At 41.4% G+C, this 23,531-nt stretch overlaps 1 protein-coding gene across 1 annotated transcript in view; it reads right to left on the bottom strand.

Annotated features, from left to right (window-relative positions):
- Window positions 1-23,531, bottom strand: part of ANKUB1 (ankyrin repeat and ubiquitin domain containing 1) — a gene marked incomplete at both ends in the record, with an annotated part of 87,180 nt that overhangs the window by 56,293 nt on the left and 7,356 nt on the right. The window lies entirely within an intron of this gene.

Genomic DNA, 23,531 nt, shown 5'->3' with positions numbered 1-23,531 from the left:
CATTTTGTGGTCTGGCAGAGGTAGGGCAGAGTGGACTGGGACACTGTGAGCAGAAGCCAGGGTTGGGTGCTCTGGGGTTAGAGTTCAGAAGGCAGACACCCCAGTCTCCTGTGCTGAGTCATTCCTTCACATTGTAGAAGACACTTTGTTCAGCAGAACTTTACTATTCAGGCAGATTTACTTTGGGGGAAAACAGTTGACACATCCTATTGGAAAACACATTGCCCCATGGTGTAGAGTTTCTGAGGTCCATTAAGAGACAAAGAATAACAATTAGCCTCCAGAAATAAGCAATTGCCCCACCATGTTGGAAAAACTCTCACCACATGTGTGGATGATTGCCTCAGGGCTATTCAAGACTGAATCCAGCCGAAACCAGTTTGGCTCAGTGGATAGAGCGTTGGTCTGCGGACTGAAAGGTCCCAGGTTCGATTCCGGTCAAGGGTATGTACATTGGTTGTGGGCACATCCCCGGTGGGGGGTGTGCAGGAGGCAGCTGGTCGATGTGTCTCTCTCATCGATGTTTCTAGCTCTCTATCCCTCTACCTTTCTCTCTGTGAAAAATCAATAAAATATATATTTTTTTTAAAAAAAAAAAGACTGAATCCAATCACTCTGCAGGCAGAGGTGGGTCTCTGGAGACTTTGAGTCTTTGCCTGATGTAATTAGTCAGAAACAGCATTTGACACTGTCCATAACTAGAGATTGAGAGGTGTAACAGATCTACCTAATACATAATCACAAACCCAAACTGGCAGTCAAGATGTGGAGACAAAAAAATAACCCCCAAATGAAAGAACAAGAGAATTCTCCCGAAGAAAAGATAAATGAAATGGAGATAAGAAATTTATCTGAGACTAGAAAGATGGTGACCGGAAAGACGGCAGGGAGAGAGAGTGTGTGAGAGAGTGAGGGAGCAAAAGAGGAGTGTGTGGAAGTGTGGTGTGTGTGTGTGTGTGTGTGAGCTAGGGACAGTTAGATCCTGAAGGACATTCGGGGGCTGGTGGACCAGACAATCTTAGACTGTGAGACCATGCTGCCCCTGCAAACACTGCTAGCCAGCTGGAGCTGGCACAGAAACCACGCCATATTGAAGGGCAGAACTGCTGTGACTAGGATCCTAGCCTCATCACCACCCAGACTGGCCTCAAATGCAAACTGGAACGCTAAAGCCACTCTGGACAAAGACCTGCTACCACAGCTGCAGACCCATGGACACTGAGACTCCAGACATCTCGGCCGCAGATTTCTGTGAGTCACAGAATGCATGCCTCTCCCTGCTGGCCTACTGCAGTGGCATAGGGCCTGCCTGATCCATGGTGCACAAGCGGGCCTCCCGCCAACACAGGGTGGCTGTGCAACCTGGCCCCCCTAGCAGGCTGGGAACTCTGATTATTGGTGCACGTGCACAGACTGATTCTCAGCACTAAGCATCAGTGACTTTGATTCTTGGCACACACCCTCAGGGACTCTATTTCTCATTAAACATGCGCACGGGAACCCTGATTCTCGGCGTGCACACACCGAGGGCCAGTGACTCCGATTCTCAGCACACACATGCACAGGGACACTGATCCTTGTCAAGAGCACAAGGCCACATGGAGCACCAGAGACTCAGACTCTTGATTCTCAGTGCGTGCACACAGGGACTCTGATTCCTGGTGCATGCTTGGGGAATCTGATTTTAGGTGCATGCTTGCAGGGACTGTTTCTCAGCGCACACGTGGGGACCATGATTCTCAGCATGCACACAAGGCTGCACTGAGTGTTGGTGACTCTGAGTCTTGGGACACGTGGCTCCTGCTGACCCATGGCAGCCACACGTCTCAGTGTCTGAGTTCTTCAGTGATGCTCAGGTGGTGCAACACTCCCACCTCAGGTGGAACAGGCCCCCGTAACTCAGGACTTGGACCTTCTGATGATAGCTAGAATAGGGAGACAATGAAACAATCCACAAGGGAAATAAAAAGAGGAATCGCCAAGAAAGGAACTAAATGAAATGGAGGCATGCAACATGTCAGAAAAAGAATTCAGCATAATGGTCATACAGTTCATAAACTGGATGGACAAGAAAATCAACAGCCTATGCAAAAATCAGGAAGAAATAAAAAAATAAGATGGAAGGTTTCAACAGTAGACTAGGAGAAGTGGAGGACTGAATTAGAGTTAGAAGATAAGGTACAGAAACAAACCCAATCTGAACAGCAACTGGAGAAAAATAATTAAAAAGCAGGAGGAGAGCCTAAGGGAGCTCTGGGACATCACAAAATGATGTAACATACATATAATAGGGGTGCCAGAAGGACAAGAAAAGCAAGCAAGGATTAGAGAATCTATTTGAAGAAATAATGACAGAAAACTTCCCTGATATGGGGAAGAAAAAAGTCACACAAGTAAAGAGGTCCCCAAACAACATGAACCCCAAAAGACCCACACCAAGATACATCATAATTATAATGGCAAACATTAATGAAAAAGAGAGAATCTTAAAGGCTGCAAGAGAGAGACAGAGAGTTACCTACAAAGGATCCCTCATCAGATTATCAAATGATTTCTCAACAGAAACACATGAGGCCAGAAGGGAATTGAATGAAGTATACAAAGTGATGCAAAGCAAAGGTCTGAATCCAAGAATACTCTATCCAGCAAGGCTATCAATCAAAATGGAAGGGGAAATAATAAGCTTCACAGACAAAAAAAGGCTAAAGGAGTTTATTACTACCAAGCCAGCAACACAAGAAATACTAAAGGGAATGCAGTAAAAAGAAGAAATAGGAAGGGAGGAAGGAGCACAGACATAAAGAATTGAAATCGATACAAACAAGTACCTATCAATAATAACATTAAACGTGAATGGATTAAATGCTCCAATCAAAAGACATAGAGTGACTGATTGGATAAGAAAACATGACCCATATATATGCTGTCTACAGGAGACCCACCTCACAACAAGGGACTCACACAGACTGATTGTAAAGGGATGGAAAAATATCTTTCAGGCAAATGGACATGAAAAAAAAGGCTAAGGTAGAAATACTTATATCTGAAAATTTTTACCTCAAAATGAGGGCCATAACAAGAGACAAGGAAGGCCACTTCATAATTCTAAAGGAATCGATACAACAAGAGGATATAACTCTGGTAAACATATATGCACGCAATGCAGGAGCACCAAAAGACATAAAAAAAAATCTGGAAGATATCAAGGTTGAGATTGACAGCAATACAATCATAGTAGGAAACTTTAATACCCAATTAACATCCCTGGATAAACCCTCTAGACAAATAAATAAATAAATAAATAAGCAAAGAAACAGCAATCCTAAATGATTCAATAGACCAGATGTACTTAATCGACATCTTCAGAACATTCCACCCCAAAGCTACAGAATATACATTCTTCTCAAGTGCACATGGGACATTTTCAAAGATAGACCACATATTGGGACATAGGCAAAGTCTATCCAAATTCAAGAAGATTGAATTCATATCAAGCATCTTCTCAGATCACCATGGCAAAATATTGGAAATAAACTAAAATAAAAACAATCACAAAAATTCAAACACTTGGAGGATGAATAGCATACTATTAAACAATGAGTGGGTTACCAAAGAGATCAAAGAAGAAATAAAAAGCATACTGAAAACAAATTACAATGAAAACACAACAATCCAAAATCTATGGGACACAGTAAAAGCAGTCCTGAGAGGGAAGTTCATAGCATTACAGGCCTACCTCAAAAAACTAGAAAAATTGGTAATAAATCATCTAACAATGCAACGTGAAGAATTAGAAAGACAGCAACAAGAAAAGCCCAGAGTGAGCAGAAGGAAGGAGATAATATATATCAGAATGGAAATAAATGACATAGAGACCAAAAATACAATACAAAAGAACAATGAAACCAAAAGCTGGTTCTTTGAAAGGATAAACAAGATTAATGAACCTCTAGGCAGGCTCACCAAGAAGCAAAGAGAGAGGACCCATATAAACAAAATCAGAAATGAAAGAGGTGAAATAACAACAGACCCCACAGAAATATGAAGAATCATTAAAAAAAATACTATGAGCAACTATTCCAACAAACTGGTCAACCTAGAAGAAATGTTCCTAGGAAAATACAACCTTCCAAAACTCAATCAGGAAGAATAAAAAAATCTGAATAGGCTGATAACTATGGAGGAAACTGAAGCAGTAATCAACAAACTTCCAACAAACAAAAGTCCTCCACCAGATGGCTACAAAGGGGAGTTTTATCAAGCATTCAAAGAAGAAGTAAAACCTATATTCCTCAGACTATTCCAAAAAAATTCAAGAGGAGGGAACACTTCCAAGCTCTTTGTTATCTCCAAAGAAATTACCCTACTCCCAAAACCACATAAAGACAATACAAAGAAAGAAAATTACAGGCCAATATCCCTCATGAAGATAGATGACAAAATTCTCAACAAAATTCTAGCAAATCAAATCCAGAATTACTTTAGAAAGATCAGACACCATGACCAGGTGGGATTTATTCTAGGAATGCAAGGATGGTACAATATCCGCAGATCAATAAACGTGATACACCACATAAACAAACTGAGAGATAAAAATGATATAATCATATCCATTGATGCATAAAAAGCATTTCACAAAATCCAACACATGTTCTTGATAAAAACTCTCAGCAAGGAGGGAATAGAGGGATCATACCTCAACATAATAAAAGACTTATATGACAAACCTACAGCCAACATCATACTCAATAGACAAAAGCTAAAACCATTTCCCCTAAAAAGAGGAATAAGACAGGATGCCCACTTTCACCACTCCTGTTCAATATAGTACTGGAAGTACTAGCCATGGTGATCAGACAAGAAAAATAAATACAAAGCATACAAATTGGAAAAGAAGTAAAGCTGTCATTATTCGCAGATGACATGATATTGTACATAGAAAACCTTGAAGACTCCATAAAAAAACTACTAGACTTAATAAATGAATTCAGCAATGTAACAGGATACAAAATTAACACCCAGAAATCTATGGCTTTTTTATACACCAATAATGAACTCACAGAAAGAGACCCTAAAAAAATAATCCCATTTACCATTGCAAAAAAATAAAAAAATTAAGATACCTAGGAATAAATATAACCAAGGAGGTAAAGGACCTGTACTCAGAAAATTACAGGTCCCTGAAAAAAATTCATAGAGGAAGACATAAACAAATGGAAGTATATACTGTGTTCATGTATTGGTAGAATCAATATCATTAAAATGCCCATACTACCCACAGAAATCTGTAAATTCAATGTAATCCCCATTAAGATACCAATGGCATATTTCACACACCTAGAACAAACTCTCCAAAGATTTATCTGGATTTAAAAAAAAAAAAAAGACCCCAATAGCTGCATCAATTTTGAGAGAAAAAAAAAACAAAGTTGGAGGAATCACAATACCAGATATCAAGCTATAATACAAAACCTCTGTTCTCAAAACTTCCTGGTATTGGCACAAGAACAGACATATAGACCAATGGAATACAACAGAGAACCCAGAAATTGACAGAAGCCATTATGAGCAATTAATATTTGACAAAGGAGGCAAAAGCATACAGTGACGTCAAGACAGTCTCTTCAATAAATGCAGTGGGAAACATTGGTCAGATACATGCAAAAAAATGAAACTAGATCACCAACTTACACCATACACAAAAAATAAACTCAAAATGGATAAAGAACTTAAACGTAAGATTGGAAACCATAAAAATCTTAGAAGAAACCATAGGTAGCAAAATAGCAGGCATATGTTATAGGAATATCTTTACCGATACAGCTCCTAGGGCAATGGAAACTAAGGAGAAAATAAATGGGATTAAATCAAAATAAAAGCTACTGCACAGCAAAAGAAACTATTAACAAAACAACAAGAAAGCCCACTGCATGGGAAAACATATTTGCCAATGTTATCACTGGTAAGGATTTAATCTCCAACATTTACAGGTAACAGATACTACTTTAAAAAAAAGATAAACAATCCAATCAAAAAATCGGCAAAGGACCTAAATCAACACTTTTCACAAGAGGACATACAGAAGGACAAGAGACATATGAAAACATCTCAAAGTCACTAATCATCTGAGAGATGCAAATCAAAACAACAATGAGGTACCATCTTATACCTGTCAGAATGGCTATCATCAACAAATCAACAAATAGCAAGTGCTTGAGAGGATGCGGATAAAAAGGAACCCTCGTGCACTGCTGGTGGGAATGCAGACTGGTGCAGCCACTGTAGAAGACAGTATGGAGTTTCCTCAAAAAGTTAAAAATGGAGCTCCCATTTGACCCAGTAATCCCACTTCTAGGACTATATCCCAAGAAACCAGACACACCAATCAGAAAGGATATATGCACCCCTATGTTCATAGCAGCACAATTCACAATAGCTAAGATTTGGAAACCGCTTAAGTGCCCATAAGCTGATGAGTGGATTAGAAAACTGTGGTACATCTACGCAATGGAATACTATGCTTCTGTAAAAAAGAAGAAATTCTTACCATTTGCAACAGCATGGATGGAACTGGAGAGCATTATGCTAAGTGAAATAAGCCAGTCATAGAAAGATAAATATCACATGATCTCACTCATTTGTGGAATAAAAGAACATCATAAACTGATGAACAAAAATTGATCATCAAATAGTAACAAAGAAGCATAGAACATACTGTCAAACTACAATGGGAAGGCAGGGGAGTGTTGAGGGAGTGGTAAGAGATCAACCGAAGGACTAGTATGCATGTACCAGGTGTACCAGTTAATAATGAGGATTTTGTGATCCAAGAAAACACAATAATTTCAACACAAACATCAAAAGTGCTTTATTCAAAGTAATGTCCATTGCTAGCTACACATTTACCCCATCTTTTGGGTAATTTATGGATACCGTCCCAATAGAACTTTTCTTGTTTTGAGGCAAACCATTCAGAGACCCAATTTTCCACTTTTTCGTACATTTTGAAGTGCTGCTCAGAAAGTGCGTGTGCCATCGATTGGAACAAGTGGTAATCTAAGAAGCAAGGTCTGGTGAATACAGTGGGTGGGTTAATACTTCCCAGGCAACATCTTTTAATGTGTCTTTAACTGGTTTTGAAGTGTGTGCTAGTGGGTTATCATGAAGCAAAATTACTTTGCTGTGTCTTCTGGCACATTCTGGTCATTTCACAATCAAAGCGTGGTTCAAATTGATTATTTTGTTGTCAGTAGCCATTAGTATTAATGGTTTCAACTGGTTTTAGAAGCTCATAATACACAACACCTTCCTAATCCCACCAAACACACAGCATTGTCTTCTTTCCAAAGCGATTTGGCCTTGCCATCGATGTTCATGATTGACCTGGGTCAACCCATGGTTTTGTTGTGTTTGGGATTCTCAGAATAAATCCACTTTTCATTGCCAGTCACAATTCAATGCAAAAAAAGACTTTCGTGCCATTGAAACACATTTTACTGATGACTTTTCGGTTTTCCATTTGTCTTTTGTTCAGTTGATGTGGCACCCATTTTCCTTCCTTTACAATCTTTCCCATTGCTTGTAAAAGATCGGAAATGGTTTGCTGAGCAACGTTTAATCTTTCTGCAAGTTGTTTTTGAGTTTGACATGCATCTTCATCCAATAATGCTTTTAATTGTTGGCCTTTAAACTTTTTTGGTTGACTTGGACGTTCTGTTTTTCACATCGAAATCATCATTTTTAAAGCATTTAAACCAGCGTTCATAAGTATCTTGAGATGGAGCATGTTTACCATAAACTTATTCAGCAGCACTTTTCTTCAAAATAAAGTAATGAATTAAAACTCCCCACAAATGTTCTTTTTTTGCCACGAAATATTTTTTAAAATATCTATTTTGCCAGAAATATTTTTTAAAATATCTATGATGTTAACACTTTCAGAAAAATTGACATATGAAGTTTTGAAGCTTGTTGTCAATACAACAAAATAGCATACATATCAAATCACATATATGTCAACATATGTGTGACTCCATCTATTGAAAAAAATCCACATTATTAACTGATACACCTGGTATATAAGCATAAGCAATGGATACAGACACGGGGGAGGGAGGAGAGGGCATATGCTGGGAGGCCAGGGGGACATCAATGGGGGGGAAAGGAGACATATGTACTACTATTTATAATACTTTAAACAATATAAAAATGAAAAAGAAATTTATCTGATATAGATTTCAGAATAATGATGGTAAAGTAGCTCAACAGCATGAGAAAAGATATAGTAACTATGAAAAAAAAAAGTCAGAAGTAAAGAATGACATAGCACTAATAAAGAGCACCTTGGAAGGAATATACAGCAGATTAGGGTAAGCTGATATTGGACCAGTGAATTAGAAGACAGGGTAGGAAAAAAATCACTCAATCAGAGAACCAAAAAGAATAAAACAATTGAAAAAAAGGGGGACAGCTTAAGGGAGCTGTGGGAAAACCTGAAATGTAATAATATTTGCATAATGGCTGTGCCAGAAGAGGAAGAAAAGGAGAAAGGTATAGAGAATGTGTTTGAAGAAATAATGGCAGAAAACTTCCCTAACCTGGTGAAGGAAAAAGTCGCACAAGTTCAGGAGGCACAGTCTCAAGCAAGAAGAACCCAATGAGACCCATGCCAAGAAAAATCATAATTAAAATGCCAAAAATTAAAGACAAAGAGAGAATCTTAAGGGCAGAAAGAGAAAAGCAAACTATTACCTACAAAGAGCTCTCATAAGGCTGTCAGCTATTTTCTCACCAGAAACTCTACAGGACAGGAGGGAATGGCATGATGTATTGAAGGTAGAGGAATGCCAGGGTCTGAAACGAAGATTACTATATCCAGCAAGGCTATCATTCAAAATATATGGTGAAATAAAGAGCTTCCCAGACCAAAAAAAAAAAGGGGGGGGGGAAGGAGGGCTAAAAGAGTACATCACCAGCAAGCCAGCATTATAAGAAATGCTGAAAGGACTGCTGTAATGAAAAGAAATAGAGAGAGAAAACTAGGCATACAGAAATAAAATGGCAATAAATAAGTACCTATCCTACCTAATAATAGACAAATATGCAAACTGACCGTACCTTCGCTATGCCCACGATTGGCCAGGAGGCGCGGGGGGGCAGGACTCGGGGTGGCCGGGGTGGCCGATTGGGCCGGCGGGATGCTGAGCTCACGTAGCCAGCGGCGGCGCGAGCTCAGCGTCTGTGCCATGGCTGTGCTGTGGCACAGAAGGGGCCTCTGGGGCAGCGAGCTCACGTCCCACCGCGGACCATCAAAAGCGGGGGAGCTGGGTGCCTGTCCACTCAGGCACCAGGCCTTTCAGAAGCCTTCACCGCGCCGGAGGCTTCTGAAAGGCCTGGTGCACCAGCGGACAGGCACCCAGCTCCCCCGTGATTGAAAGCGAAAGCATGTAGGGGACCCTACACGTGCATGATTCAATCATGCACTGGGCCTCTAGTCAATAATAACCTTAAATGTAAATGGATTAAATTCTCTAATCAAAAGTTATAGGATAGCTGAATGGATACAAAAACATGACCCAATTATATGCTGTCTACAAGAGATCCACATTAGAACAAGAGACTCACACCTGGGGTAGCAATACTCATATCTGACAAAATAGACCTCAAAATGAAGGCCATAATAAGAGATAAGGAAGGCCACTTCATAATACTAAAGGGATCTATACAACAAAAGTATATAATCCTAGTAAACATATATGCATCCCATATAGGAGCACCTAAATATATATTTTTAAAAAAAACTTCTAGAGAACTTTATGGGAGAGATCGACAACAATACAGTCATAGTAGGGGACTTTAACATCCTGCTGACTTCACTGGAGAGATCCTGCAGACAAAAAGTTATCAAGGAAACAGTGACTCTAAAGGACACACTGAATCAGATAGATTTAATTGACTTTATAGAACATTTCACCCCAAAGCCGCAGAATATACATTCTTCTCAAGTGCACATGGGTCATTCTCAAACATGGACCACGTGTTAGGACACAAGACAAGTCTCTACAAGTTCAAGAACATTGAAATCATATCAAGCATCTTCTAAAATCACAGTGGAATAAAATTAGAAATCAACTACAGTAAAAACACCCCAAAACATTCAAGCACATGGAAGCCAAGTAGTATGTTATTAAATAACTAGAGACCCGGCGCATAAAATTTGTGGGTGGGTATGGTCCCTAGGCCTGGCCTGTAATCAGGGCCATCTCCCCTGGCTGCCCACAGCCGGCCCCGCCCCCCACTGCCACTCACCCCCAGTTCCCTGTTCGCCATCAGGCAATCGGGCTGACATCTGTGAGGAGAGACCAAGGGGTTGGCCATTCTGCCTGGTCGCTGGACCTGCCCCCCGCCACCACCCACCCCAGTTCCCCATTTGCCATTGGACAATTAGAGCCTGACAGCTGGGGAAGGTAATGCCCCATCACACCTCTGCTGCTCTCACTGCCAGCAGCACAAGTCTCGGCTGGCCCTGGTTACCTGAGCCTCGGGCAGCCCTGGGCATCTGGGCAGCCGCCATCCAAGGCTTGCCTGCACCTCGAGCCGGCACTGGGCTGCTGGGCAGCTGACATCTGAGGCTTGCCTTTGCCTCGGGTTTTGGCTGGGCAGCCGCCATCCAAGGCTTGCCTGCACCTCGAGCTGACTCTGGGTGGCAGGGGGGCTAAGGGGACTGGGGGACTCCGAAGGAAGGCGGTGGGGTTGAGGGGACTGAATGCTGCCATCTTGTGGCTGTTGGCGCTGCCATCTTTGAGGGCGGGGCAGTCAATTAGCATATTCCCTCCTTATTGGCTGTGGATGCCGCCATCTTTGTGACGGCATGATGGTCAATTAGCATATTCCCTCTTTATTAGATAGGATTATTTTAACCTTTTATTTTGGGGGGTTAGTGTTCTACATTCTATTTTTTTAATATATATTTTTTTTATTTCAGAGAGGAAGGGAGAGAGAGATAGAAACATCAATGATGAGAGAGAATCATTGATTGACTGCCTTCTGCATGCCCTACTGGGGATCGAGCTGGCAACCCCGGGCATGTGCCCTTGGCCGGAATCAAACCTGGGACCCTTCAGTCCACAGGCTGACACTCTATCCACTGAGCCAAACCAGCTAGGGCCTATTTTAATTTTTTATTGTTATTTTACTTTATCTCATTTTTTCTTTTTGCCAACATTTTCTTCCTTACTTCTCCCTTTTTCATCCTGTTTCTCTTCTCCTATTCATGCTTTAGTTTTAATCTCTCCTTTCTTTTTACTCCTTGTTAAAAATTGATTTTCTTTATCTGCTTTCTTGACACATTACTATTATAGTAGTCTCTGTTGACTTACTCATATATCTAATTTCTTCTCCCCTGCTGCAAGTCCAGGCACCCATCTCTTTTCTCTTTCTTCTCTAGCCAATTTTTTTGGTTGTTGTTGTTTGTTTGATTGATTGTTTGTTTGTTTATGTTGTTATTTTATTTTTCCTTTCCTCACTTGTTCTCTTCTAGTAATAGCTTAATTAGTTTCACTCACCAAACTCAAGCCTACTTGCTCTCTACTCTATTGTCTTTTTCCAAAAATAGATGAATATATAGATAAAAGAAAGGGGAGGAAAAGAACAAAGATGGCGGCATAGGTAAACATTTTAACTGCTGCCCTCCACAACAATTTCATAACTACAACTAAGAGACAAAATGTTTATCACCCAGAACCACTGGAAAAGCTGGATGATTGGAGGCTCTACAACTAGACAGAAAGAGAAAAGAGCATTCAGGGCACAAATACTGAAAAATTGAGGTATGGGGGTGCGCGCAGGATACAAGCTGGTGGCGGAGCCTGGTTGGTGAGCTGGCGGCAGAGCCTGGTTTGCAGCGGGCGTTGCTTTCTTCGGCCCAAAGAGAGACAAGCTCCAGATCTCTCTGAAATCCAGTTTCTGGGGAGAAACTGGGCTGTCTGCCATCGGATTGGAAAGTGAGGGTGGCTTGCTTGCAGAGCTGCGCACAAGAATAACCGTTTGCTGTGCCGGGCCGTGAGACGCGGGGACGCGGTCGAGACAGCTCACTGCCAGCCATCGCTGTTTGCCATGCCCTAGCCTAGTGACGCCCTGAGACTCTGCCCCGCACAATCTACAAACACACCCAAGCTCCAAGCAGTGGCTTTTGCATATGAATGGATTTCTCTGTTGCAGTTTAACCCTAGCAAACTTGCAACCCGGAACAGACAGCGCCAAAGCCTCCAAGCTCCAAGCAGGGAGGAGAGGACTGTGGTTCTCACTGTAGCACCTGCAGGGCAGCCTCAGACAGTAGCTGACCTGCACCTCATTGGAGATACAGAAGCCAACGCACCTAGTGGTCAGGGTGAGACACCAGATTTCAACTCCGCACATCAATAACTGACACATTCGGGAGGTGGACTCAGTGAGCACCAAAGCCCCACTGAAACAAGTCCTGAACCATAAGCGTGTCTCCAGCACAGCAGTTCTCCCATTATAGACACAGCGGGTCCTCACAGCCAAATGGCCTGGAGGTCAATTCCTCCCAGTGTACCAACAGCAATCAAGACTTAACTACACCAAGACTTTGCACTCAGCCCACAAAGAGGTGTACTAAGAGCGACCACCTTGGGTGATTGGGGAAGCTGAGCTACTGGCCCCTATAGGTCACCTACCACACTAAACCACTCCATCAACACAGGGAGGCAGCCAAAATGTGGAGACACAGAAGCATGTCACGAACGGGAGACATAGAGGAAAGTAAACTACTGGACGACACAGTGTTCAGAACCACATTTATAAGGTTACTCAAAAATCTTCTAAAAACTGTTGAGAAACTTGAAGAGACCTCTGAGGAACTTAGTGAGACCTTCAAGGACCTTAATGAGAATTCCAAAAAAAATGGAAAAGGAACAGTCAGAAATTAAGCATACACTGTCTGAAATAAAGAATATATAGAAACTCAACTGTAGGTCAACGTACCCCAAGAGTCAAACTAAAGATCTGGAATATGAAGAAGCAAAAAACACCCAACCAGAGAGGTGGAAAGAAAGAAGAATCCAAAAGTGTGAGGATAGTGTAAGGAGCCTCTGGGACGGCTTTAAAGCATACCAACATTCAAATTTTGGGGGTGTCAGAAGAAGAGAGACAGCAGAATATTGAAGGCCTATTGGAAGAAATAATGTCAGAAAACTTTCCCTGGTTGGTGAAAGAAATAGACTTACAAGTTCAGGAAGCGCACAGAACCCCAAACAAGAGGAATCCAAAGAGGACCACACCAAGACACATCATAATTAAAATGCCAAGGGCAAAAGACAAAGAGAGAATCTTGAAAGCAGCAAGAGAAAAACAGTTAGTTATCTCAAGGGAGTACCCATACACCTGTCAGCTGATTTCTCAATAGAAACTATGCAGGCCAGATGGGAGTGGCAAGAAATATTCAAAGTGATGAATAGCAAGAACCTACAACCAAGATTACTCTACCCAGCAAAGCTATCATTCAGAATTGAAGGTCAGACGAAGAGCTTCACAGACAAGAAAAAGCTAAAGGAGTTCATCACCACCAAACCAGGATTACATGAAATGCTGAAGGGTATTCTTTGAGAAGAGGAAGAAGAAAAAAAAAGTAAAGGTAAAAATTATGAACAACAAAAAGACATCAAATACATACATACCAACAAGTGAATCTAAAAATCAAGTGAATAAAAATTCTGAAGAACAGAATGGACTGGTGAATATAATAGAACCAGGGACATAGAAAGGGAGTGGACTGACAATTTTCAGGGAGAAGGGGGTCTGAGGGGTGCAGGAAGAGATTGGACAAAAATCTTACACCTATGGATGAAGACAGTGGCGGGGGTAAGGGCATGTGGTGGGGTGGAGAATCAGGAGGAGAGGAGCTATGGGGGGGGGGGGAAGAGGAACACCTATAATAATCTGAACAATAAAGATTTATTATAAAAAAAGAAAGGGGAAATATATATATATATATATATTAATATATATTTTTTAAATTATATTTTTAATTTAGTATTTTGTTTTTTACTCTTCTTCTTTTACACTCATTCTCTTTCTACCTCCTCTATACTGAATTGTGGCCATTCCTCCATTCATCCAATTCCTTTATCTGTCTGGAAATAAGCTCTGTCCCTTCAAATTCAGTTCCCTTCTTTTTTTCTGGGTGTTTATTGTTTGCATTTTTGGTTTATTTGTTGGTTTTCTGGAATTTTCTCCTCATATATGGATATTTTTCCCCTTTTTTTCTTCTTTTACTTTTCTCTCTTAATATATTTCCTTTTCTCAATATCTTTCCTTTTCTCAATATCATTTTTGTGCTCTTTTATCTTCCCTAATTCTATTTTCTCTGGTGGTCACCTTTATTTGGGGTTATCGGTGTCATGAATACATTTGTGTTTTTTCCCTCTGTGCCATTCTTGTTAAGTTGTATTTTATGCCTTTTGGTTATTTAGAGAGTGAGCCACATAACCAGACATACTGAGAGGAGCAAAAATGGGGAGACAAAGAAACACCAGAAAAGGAGGAATCACCAGAAAAGGAGGAATCACCAGAAAAGGAAGTAAATGAAATGGAGGCAAGCAATTTGTCAGAAAAGAATTCAGAGCAATGGTCATAACTATGCTGAAAAGGATAGAAGCCAAATTCAACAATATGTGTAAGAAACAAAAGGAAATGAAGAATAACCAAGAAGAAATGAAGAATGGCATAGCTCTAATAAACAACACAATAGAAAGCATTAATGGTAAACTAAAAGATGCTGAGGACTGCATCAGCAAATTAGAAGACAAGGTAGGAAAAAACACACAAACTCAGCAGCAACTGGAAAGAAAATTTAAAAAGTAAGACAAGAGCCTAAGAGAGCTTTGGATCAACAAAAAACAAAACAACATTCGCATAATAGGGGTACCAGAGGAGAGGAAGAGAAGCAAGGAATAGAAAGCCTATTTGAAGAAATAATGACAGAAAACTTCCCTGATATTGGCAAGAAAAAAACTACACAAGTCCAAGAAGCACATAGAGTCCCAAACTAAATGAACCCCAAAAGTCCGACACCAGGACACATCATAATTAAATTGGCAAACACCAACAACAAAGTAAGAATTTTAAAGGCTGTTGGAGAGAGACAGAAAGTTACCTACAAGGGATCTCCTATTAGAATATCAACTGATTTCTCAACAGGAACACACCAGGCCAGAAGGGAATGGAATGAAATATACAAAATGATGCAAAGCAAGGCACTGAATCTAAGAATACTATACCCAGCAGGGCTATCATTCAAAATTGAAGGTGGAATCAGGAGCTTCACAGACAAAAAAAAAATAAGGCTAAGAGAGTTTATTACCACCAAGCCAGCAATGCAAGAAATGCTAAAGGGTCTGCTGTAAAAAGAAGAAACAGAAAGGAAAGAAGAAACATAAACATTAAGAATAAAAATGATGACAAACAAGTACTTATCAATAATAACATTAAATGTAAATGGATTAAATGCTCCAATCAAAAGACATAGGGTAGAAAAGAGAGAAAAAATGGTGGCGGAATAGACAGATGTGTTCTGAGCCTTGTCCCGGAGCAGAAAGAAAGAACAGCAGAGGGTTGCATGGGGAGTGTTTGTTGGTGAGTTGAGGGACAGCTATACTCCAGGAGAAGGTCGGGGACTGCTGGATGGGGTTCTCCTGACCGGGCAGCCCCCACTGCTGCTGGTTCCCCTCCCGGAGCTACAGGCTCGGATGCGGAGACCGCGCCATCTTGAAAGGGAAACTGGATCTTATTGGAAGCCTGAAAATCCACAACTGCGGCAATCACTGAACAGCTGGGAGCCCCACAACACTGGTCCCCAATTGGCGCAAACACGCGGATTCAAAGGAGCTCTTCACTCCACCATGGAAAGGTCAGATTTTGCCTGGGATAAGGTGAGGTCTCCAGTCCCGGCGTGAGAGAGAAACATGAGCTTCGCGGGAGCTGGAGGACTGGGGAAGTCTTTGCCTAGAAAAATTCATGGCTGTTGGGGCTGGTGTGTTCCATGAATTTGAAAGGGGGACCTCAGAGCTGCTGACAGAAGGGATCTCTAAAAAGCAACCCATTTTGATCTGACGCAGAGGGACAGCCTAAGAATTTCAAAGGTGTGCAGGCTGCTTAGACTTGTGTGCAGACCCATTGTTCGCACACTTGGGCTTTTTCCTCTTCAAATCCTTGCTTCTGATTACTAAGCCCAATACATAGGATCACCCAGTTGGGGAAACCCTGGGAGACTGCAGGGGGAAGTTGTTTTTCTGGAACCTGGGGATCAGAGCAGGGAGTGACCATCAGAGAGCCAGCTCTGAGGCAGCCCACTCCGACAGACTGGTATTGCGTGCCACAGGGAAAGAAGTATCACAACACAGGCTAGAAAGGCCAAATAGATCCGGAAGTCAATCCAGAAACACTGCCACTCAGGGGCAGAATCACAAATTGACTCTTGTGTAATCAAAAAGAAAGGAATACGAGAAATTCAGACACCGCCTGCTTAAAACTCATGACTGGCTTACAACACTGAGGAGCAGTGGAACACAGGGAACTGCAATACTGTCTGGGCTGGGAAACAGGCGTGCCAAACAGAACAATAGAGGAAGTGAATGACCTTCACTAAAGCACATTTATTTTTTATTTTATTTATTTATTTTTCATTTTTTGCATCTTTTACTTAAGAAACTATTTTTTTCTTTTTTTCTCACTTGATTTTACCTTTTTAATTATTACATTTTTATTTTCAATCAGTATTATTACTACTATTTTACCTTTTTTTTTTTTAAAAAAAGTGTCATTTTATTTTCTCTTTATTTTACTTGGGGATTAGTGTTCTACATTCTATTTTCATCTTTCCTTTAGCATTGTTTTACTCTATATCAATTCTACCTTTATGCCATCACTCTCTTCCTAATCTTTCCCCTTTCTGTTTCTCTTATCCTTTTCCTGCTTTAGATTTTCAATATTCTTTCTGTTTACCCCTGTTAAAATTTCACCCTACTTATATATCTAATTTCCAATCCCTGCTCCAAGTCCATACACACCTCTCTCTTCACTGTCTTAACTATACAAAAAAATTGTTTTTCTCTCTGTCATTTTATTGTTGTTTGCTTGAATGTTGATTATATTGAATTTTTATGCTTTTTGGTGAGATTGTTTTGCTTATTCTTTTTTGCTTGTTTTTTTCTTTGCTTTGTTTTTGTTTGTTTTTTGCTTTTGTTTTCCCTCACCTCGCTTGATATTAGTTGGTGTTGTAGTTTGTATTAATCTCCAGGTACTTGTTGCTGGCATTTGCTGGGATTAGTGGTTGTTCCATTGGAGTTTTCTCCCCATACATATAATTTGTTCCCCTTTTCTTTCTTAGTTTCTTTCTTGTCTCCCTTACTTTTTTTTTTCCCGTTTCCCAATTTCATTTTGGCACTCCTTTTTTTTCTCTTTCTTTTTCGTCTTCTTCTTTATCTCCTATGCCCTAATTTCCCTTTCTCTGGTGGTCACCTTTATTGGAGGTTATTAATATCATGAATACATTTCTGTTAAGTGCCTTGTGTGTTGTGCCTTCTTGTGTTGTATTTTGTGCCTTTAAATCAATGCAGGAGAGAGAGAACTACATAACCAGACATCTGAGAAGAGAGACCATGGAGAGACAAAGAAACAGCCCACATATGAAAGAAAAGCAGGCATCACCAGAAAAGGAAGTAAACGAAATAGAGGCAAGCAACCTATCAGAGAAAGAATTCAGAGAAATGGTCATAAGGTGGCTGAAAAGAATGGAAGACAAATTCGACAATATGAGTAAGAACCAAGAGGAAATGAAGAAGAACGAAGAAGAAATGAAAAATGACATCACTGCTGTAAAGAACTCAATAGAAAGCATAAAGAGTAGACTAGAAGAAGCAGACGACCGAATCAGTGAGCTAGAAGACAAAATGGGGAAAAATACCCAATTAGAGCAGCTTCTAGAAAAAAAAATTAAAAAGTAGGAGGAGAGCCTAAGAAAACTTTGGGACAACACGAAACAAAACAACATCTGCATAATACAGGTGCCAGAAGGAGAGGAAACTGAGCAAGAAATAGAAAACCTGTCTGAAGAAATAATAACAGAAAACTTCCCTGATATAGGGAAGAAAAAACCCACACAAATCCAAGAAGCTCACAGAGTCCCAAGTAAAATGAACCCCAAAAGACCGACACCAAGGCACATTATAATTAAATTGGCAAACACCAACGACAAAGTAAGAATCTTTTTTTTAAAATTTCTTTATTGATTAAGGTATCACATATTTGTCCTCCAAAGTAAGAATCTTAAAAGCTCCGGGTGAAGCTGAATCCTGGGTCTGGGCGAGGCCGTGTGCCCCTGGATCCGGGTGAGGCTGGGTCCCGGGTCCGGGTGAGGCCGTGCGCCCCTGGATCCGGGTGAGGCTGGGTCCCGGGCCCGGGTGAGGCCACACGCCCCTGGGTCCGGGTAAGGCCACGTGCCCCTGGGTCCGGGTGAAGCTGGACCCCGGGTCCGGGTGAGGCCGTGTGCCCCTGGATCCGGGTGAGGCCACGCGACCTGGGTCTGGGAGAGGCCACGCGCCCCTCGGTCCGGGTGAGGCCACGCCCCCTGGGTCCGGGGGAAGCTGAATCCTGGGTCTGGGCGAGACCGTGTGCCCCTGGGTCCGGGTGAGGCTGGATCCCGGGTCCGGGTGAGGCCGTGGGCCCCTGGACCCGGGTGAGGCCACGCGACCCTGGGTCTGGGAGAGGCCACGCACCCCTGGGTCCGGGTGAGGCCACGCGCCCCTGGGTCCGGGGGAAGCTAGATCCCGGGTCCGGGTGAGGCCGTGCGCCCCTGGATCCGGGTGAGGCTGGGTCCCGGGCCTGGGTGAGGCCACGCGCCCCCGGGTTTGGTTAAGGCCACGCGCCGCTGGGTCCGGGTAAAGCTGGATCCCGGGTCCGGGTGAGGCCATATACCCCTGGATCCGGGTGAGGCTGGGTCCTGGATCCGGGTGAGGCCACACACACCTAGGTCTGGGTGAGGCTATGCGCCCCTGGGTCCGGGGGAAGCTAGATCCCAGGTCTGGGTGAGGCCATGTGCCCCTGGATCCGGGTGAGGCCACACGCCCCTGGGTCCGGGTGAGGCCATGCGCCCCTGGGTCCGGGTGAAGCTGGATCCCGGGTTCAGGTGAGGCCATGTGCCCCTGGATCTGGGTGACGCTGGGTCCCGGGTCCGGGGGAAGCCGCACGCACCTGGGTCCAGGTGAGGCCACGCACCCCCTGGGTCCGGGTGAGGCCACGTGTCCCTGGGTCCGGATGAAGCCGTGCCCCTGGGTCCAGCCGAGACCCAACCAGAGGGAATTGAACCTGCATTACCACCATTTGTCCACCATCCAGAGCAGAGGGGTCAATGCCGACATGTACACATAAGGAACTGGTGGACATTGATATTGGGTCTCAAAAGAACTGATTCATTTGCCTGTCAGCATAACTATTATTGCTCATCTCACATTCAGTTCATATAAGTATATCTCTAGTGACACATGATCTCGCTCATCTAGGGGAAATGATGAACAACATAGACTGATGAACAAGAACAGAACCAGAAACAAGGAGGCATCGATCGGACTATCGGGCCTCAGAGGGAGGATAGGGGAGGGTGGGGGGAGGGGGGAGAGATCAACCAAAGGACTTGTGTGCATGCATATGAGCCTAACCAATGGTTAAGTTCAACAGGGGGTTGGGGCATCTGTGGGGAGGGGTGTGGGATGGGAATGGGGGGATGAGGACAAATATGTGACACCTTAATCAATAAAGAAATTTAAAAAAAAAAGAATCTTAAAAGCGGCCAGAGAGAGACATAAAGTTACATACCAAGAAACCCCCATCAGACTAGCAACTGATTTCTCAACAGAAACTCATCAGGCCAGAAGGGAATGGAATGAAGTATTCAAAGTCATGCAAAGGAAGGGTCTGAATCCAAGAATACTGTACCCACCAAGGCTATCAATCAAAGTTGAAGGTGAAATCAGGACCTTCACAGACAAAAAAGGACTAAGGGAATTTATTACCACTAAACCAGCAATGCAAGAATTGCTAAAGGGTCTGCTGTAAAAAAAAAAAGAAATAAGCGAAGAAGGAACACAGGGGTAAAGAATAAAAATGGCAACAAATAAGTACCTATCAATAATAACTTTAAATGTAAATGGATTAGATGTCCAAATCAAAAGACATAGGGAAAAAGGATTGGATAAGAAAACAAGACCCATATATCTGCTGCCTACAAGAAACCCACCTCAGAAAAAAAGACACACACAGACTGAGGGTGAAGGGATGGAATAAGGTCTTCTAGGAGAATGGAAATGAAAAAAAAAAAAAAGCTTAGGTAGCAATACTTATATCTGACAAATTAGATCTCAAAGTGAAGGACATAAAAAGAGATAAGGAAGGCCACTTAATAATACCAAAGGGAGCAATCCAACAAGAAGAAATAACTCTGGTAAACATATACACACCCAATACAGGAGCACCCAAATACATAAAAAAACTCCTGGAGGATATCAAGGGAGAGATTGACAGCAATACAACCATAGTAGGAGACTTTAATACCCCACTATCACCATTGGACAAATCCTCTAAACAAAAAGTCAGCAAAGAAACATCAATCCTAAATGACTCACTAGACCAGATGGAATTAATTGACATCTTTAGAACATTTCACCCCAAAGCCACAGAATATACATTCTTCTCAAGTGCACATGGGTCATTTTCAAAGATAGACCATATATTGGGTCACAGGCATAGTCTCTACAAATTCAAGAAGATAGAAATCATATCAAGCATCTTCTCAGACCACAGTGGCATAAAACTGAAAATCAACTACAATAAAAACAATACAAAAAAGTCAAACAAATGGAGACTAAACAGTATGCTATTAAACAATGACTGGGTTACCAGAGAGATCAAGGAAGAAATAAAAAACATCATGGCAACAAATGACAATGAAAACACAACAATCCAAAATCTATGGGACACATTGAAAGCAGTCCTGAGAGGGAAGTTCATAGCTCTACAAGCCTACTGCAAAAAACAAGAAACAATAGTAATAAATTACCTAACCCTACAACTCAAAGAGTTAGAAAAAGAGAAACAAGAAAAGCCCAATGTAAGCAGAAGGAAAGAAATAATAAAGATCAGAGCGGAGATAAACGACATAGAGACCAAAGAAACAATACAAAAGATTAACAAAACCAAGAGCTGTTTCTTTGAAAGGATAAACAAGATTGATGAACCTCTAGCGAGGCTCATCAAGAAGCAAAGAGAGAGGACCCAAATAAACAAAATCAGAAATGAAAGAGGAGAAATAACAACAGACCCCGCCGAAATACAAAGGATTGTTAAAAAAATACTACCAACATCTATTCCAACAAACTGGACAATCTGGAGGAAATGGACATATTCCTAGAAAAATACAACCTTCCAAAACTCAATCAGGATGAATCTAAACAGCTCAATAGGCCAGTAACTATGGAAGAAATTAAAGCAGTCACCAAAAAGCTTCCGGCAAAAAAAAGCCCGGGGCCAGATGGCTTCACAGGAGAATTTTACCAAACATTCAAGGAATAACTAAATCCTATCCTCCTCAGACTATTCCAAAAAATTCAAGAGGAAGGAACACTTCCAAGCTCCTTCTATGAAGCCAGCATCACCTTAACATCAAAACCAGATAAAGACAATACAATGAAAGAGAATTACAGGCCAATATCCCTCATGAACAGAGATGCCAAATCCTCAACAAAATTCTAGCAAATCAGAGCCAGCAGTACATCAGAAAGATCATATACCATGACCAAGTAGGATTTATCCCAGGAATGCAAGGATGGTACAATATCCGCAAATCATAAACGTGATACATCACATAAACAAGTTAAGAGATAAAAATCACATAGTCATATTAATTGATACAGAAAAAGCATTTGACAAAATCCAACACCCTTTCTTGATAAAAACCCTCAACAAGGTGGGAATAGAAGGCTCATACCTCAACATAATAAAAGCTATATATGATAAACCCACAGTTAACATCATACTCAATGGACAAAAACTAAAACCATTTCCCCTAAGAACAGGAAGAAGACAGGGATGCCCACTCTCACCACTCCTGTTTGACATAGTAATGGAATGTTAGCCATTGCAATTAGACAAGAAGAAGAAATAAAAGGCATCCAAATTGGAAAAGAAGAAGTAAAACTGTCCTTATTTGCAGATGACATAATATTGTACATAAAAACCCCGAAAGATTCCATCAAAAAACTAATAGACTTAATAAATGAATTTGGCAATGTAGCAGGATACAAAATTAACACCAAGAAATCTATGGCATTTCTATTCACCAATAGTGAACTTACAGAGAGACTAAAAAGGCAATCCCATTTACCATCGCACCAAAAAAATTAAGATACCTAGGAATAAACTTAACTAAGGAGGTCAAAGACCTATACGCAGAAAACTACACGACATTGAAAAAAGAGATAGAGGAAGACGTAAACTGATGGAAGAACATACTAATTAAAATGTCCATACTACCCAAAGCAATATATAGATTCAATGCACTCACCATTAAAATACCAATGGCATATTTCACAGACCTAGAAAGAACTCTACAAAAATTCATCTGGAATAAAAAAGACCCCGAATAGCCACAGCAATCCTGAGAAAGAAGAACAAAGTAGGAGGGATCTCAATACCATATTTCAAGCTGTATTACAAGGCCACTGTCCTCAAAACAGCCTGGTACTGGCACAAGAACATACATATAGATCAATGGGATAGAATAGAGAATCCAGATATCGACCCAAACCACTATGCTCAATTAATATTTGACAAAGGAGACATGAACATACAATGGAGTCAAGACAGTCTCTTCAATAAATGGTGTTGGGAAAGTTGGACAGATACATGCAAAAAAAATGAAACTAGACCACCAACTTACACCATACACAAAAATAAACTCAAAATGGATACAGGACTTAAACATAAGAGGGGAAACCATAAAAATACTAGAGGAATCCACAGGCAGAGAAATCTCAGACATATGCGGAAGCAATTTCTTCCCCGATACAGCTCCTAGGGCAATGGAAACTAAGGAGAAAATAAACAAATGGGCCTACATCAAAATAAAAAGCTTTTGCAGAGCAAAAAAAAAAAACACAAAAAACCATCAACAAAAGAACAAGAAAGCCCACTGCATGGGAGAACATATTTGCCAATGCTATCTCAGTTAAGGGTTTAATCTCCAACATTTATAGGGAACTCATACAACTTAACAAAAGAAAGATAAACAACCCAATCAAAAAATGGGCAAAGGACCTAAATCAACACTTTTCAAAAGAGGACATACAGAAGGACAAGAGACTTATGAAAACATGCTCAAAGTCACTAATCATCTGAGAGATGCAAATCAAAACAACGAGGTATCATCTTATACCTGTCAGAATGGCTATCATCAACAAATC

Source organism: Cnephaeus nilssonii, assembly GCF_951640355.1.
Source record: "Cnephaeus nilssonii genome assembly, chromosome: 3".
Lineage (NCBI taxonomy): Eukaryota > Metazoa > Chordata > Mammalia > Chiroptera > Vespertilionidae > Cnephaeus > Cnephaeus nilssonii.
This window is presented reverse-complemented; position numbering and strand designations above follow the sequence as displayed.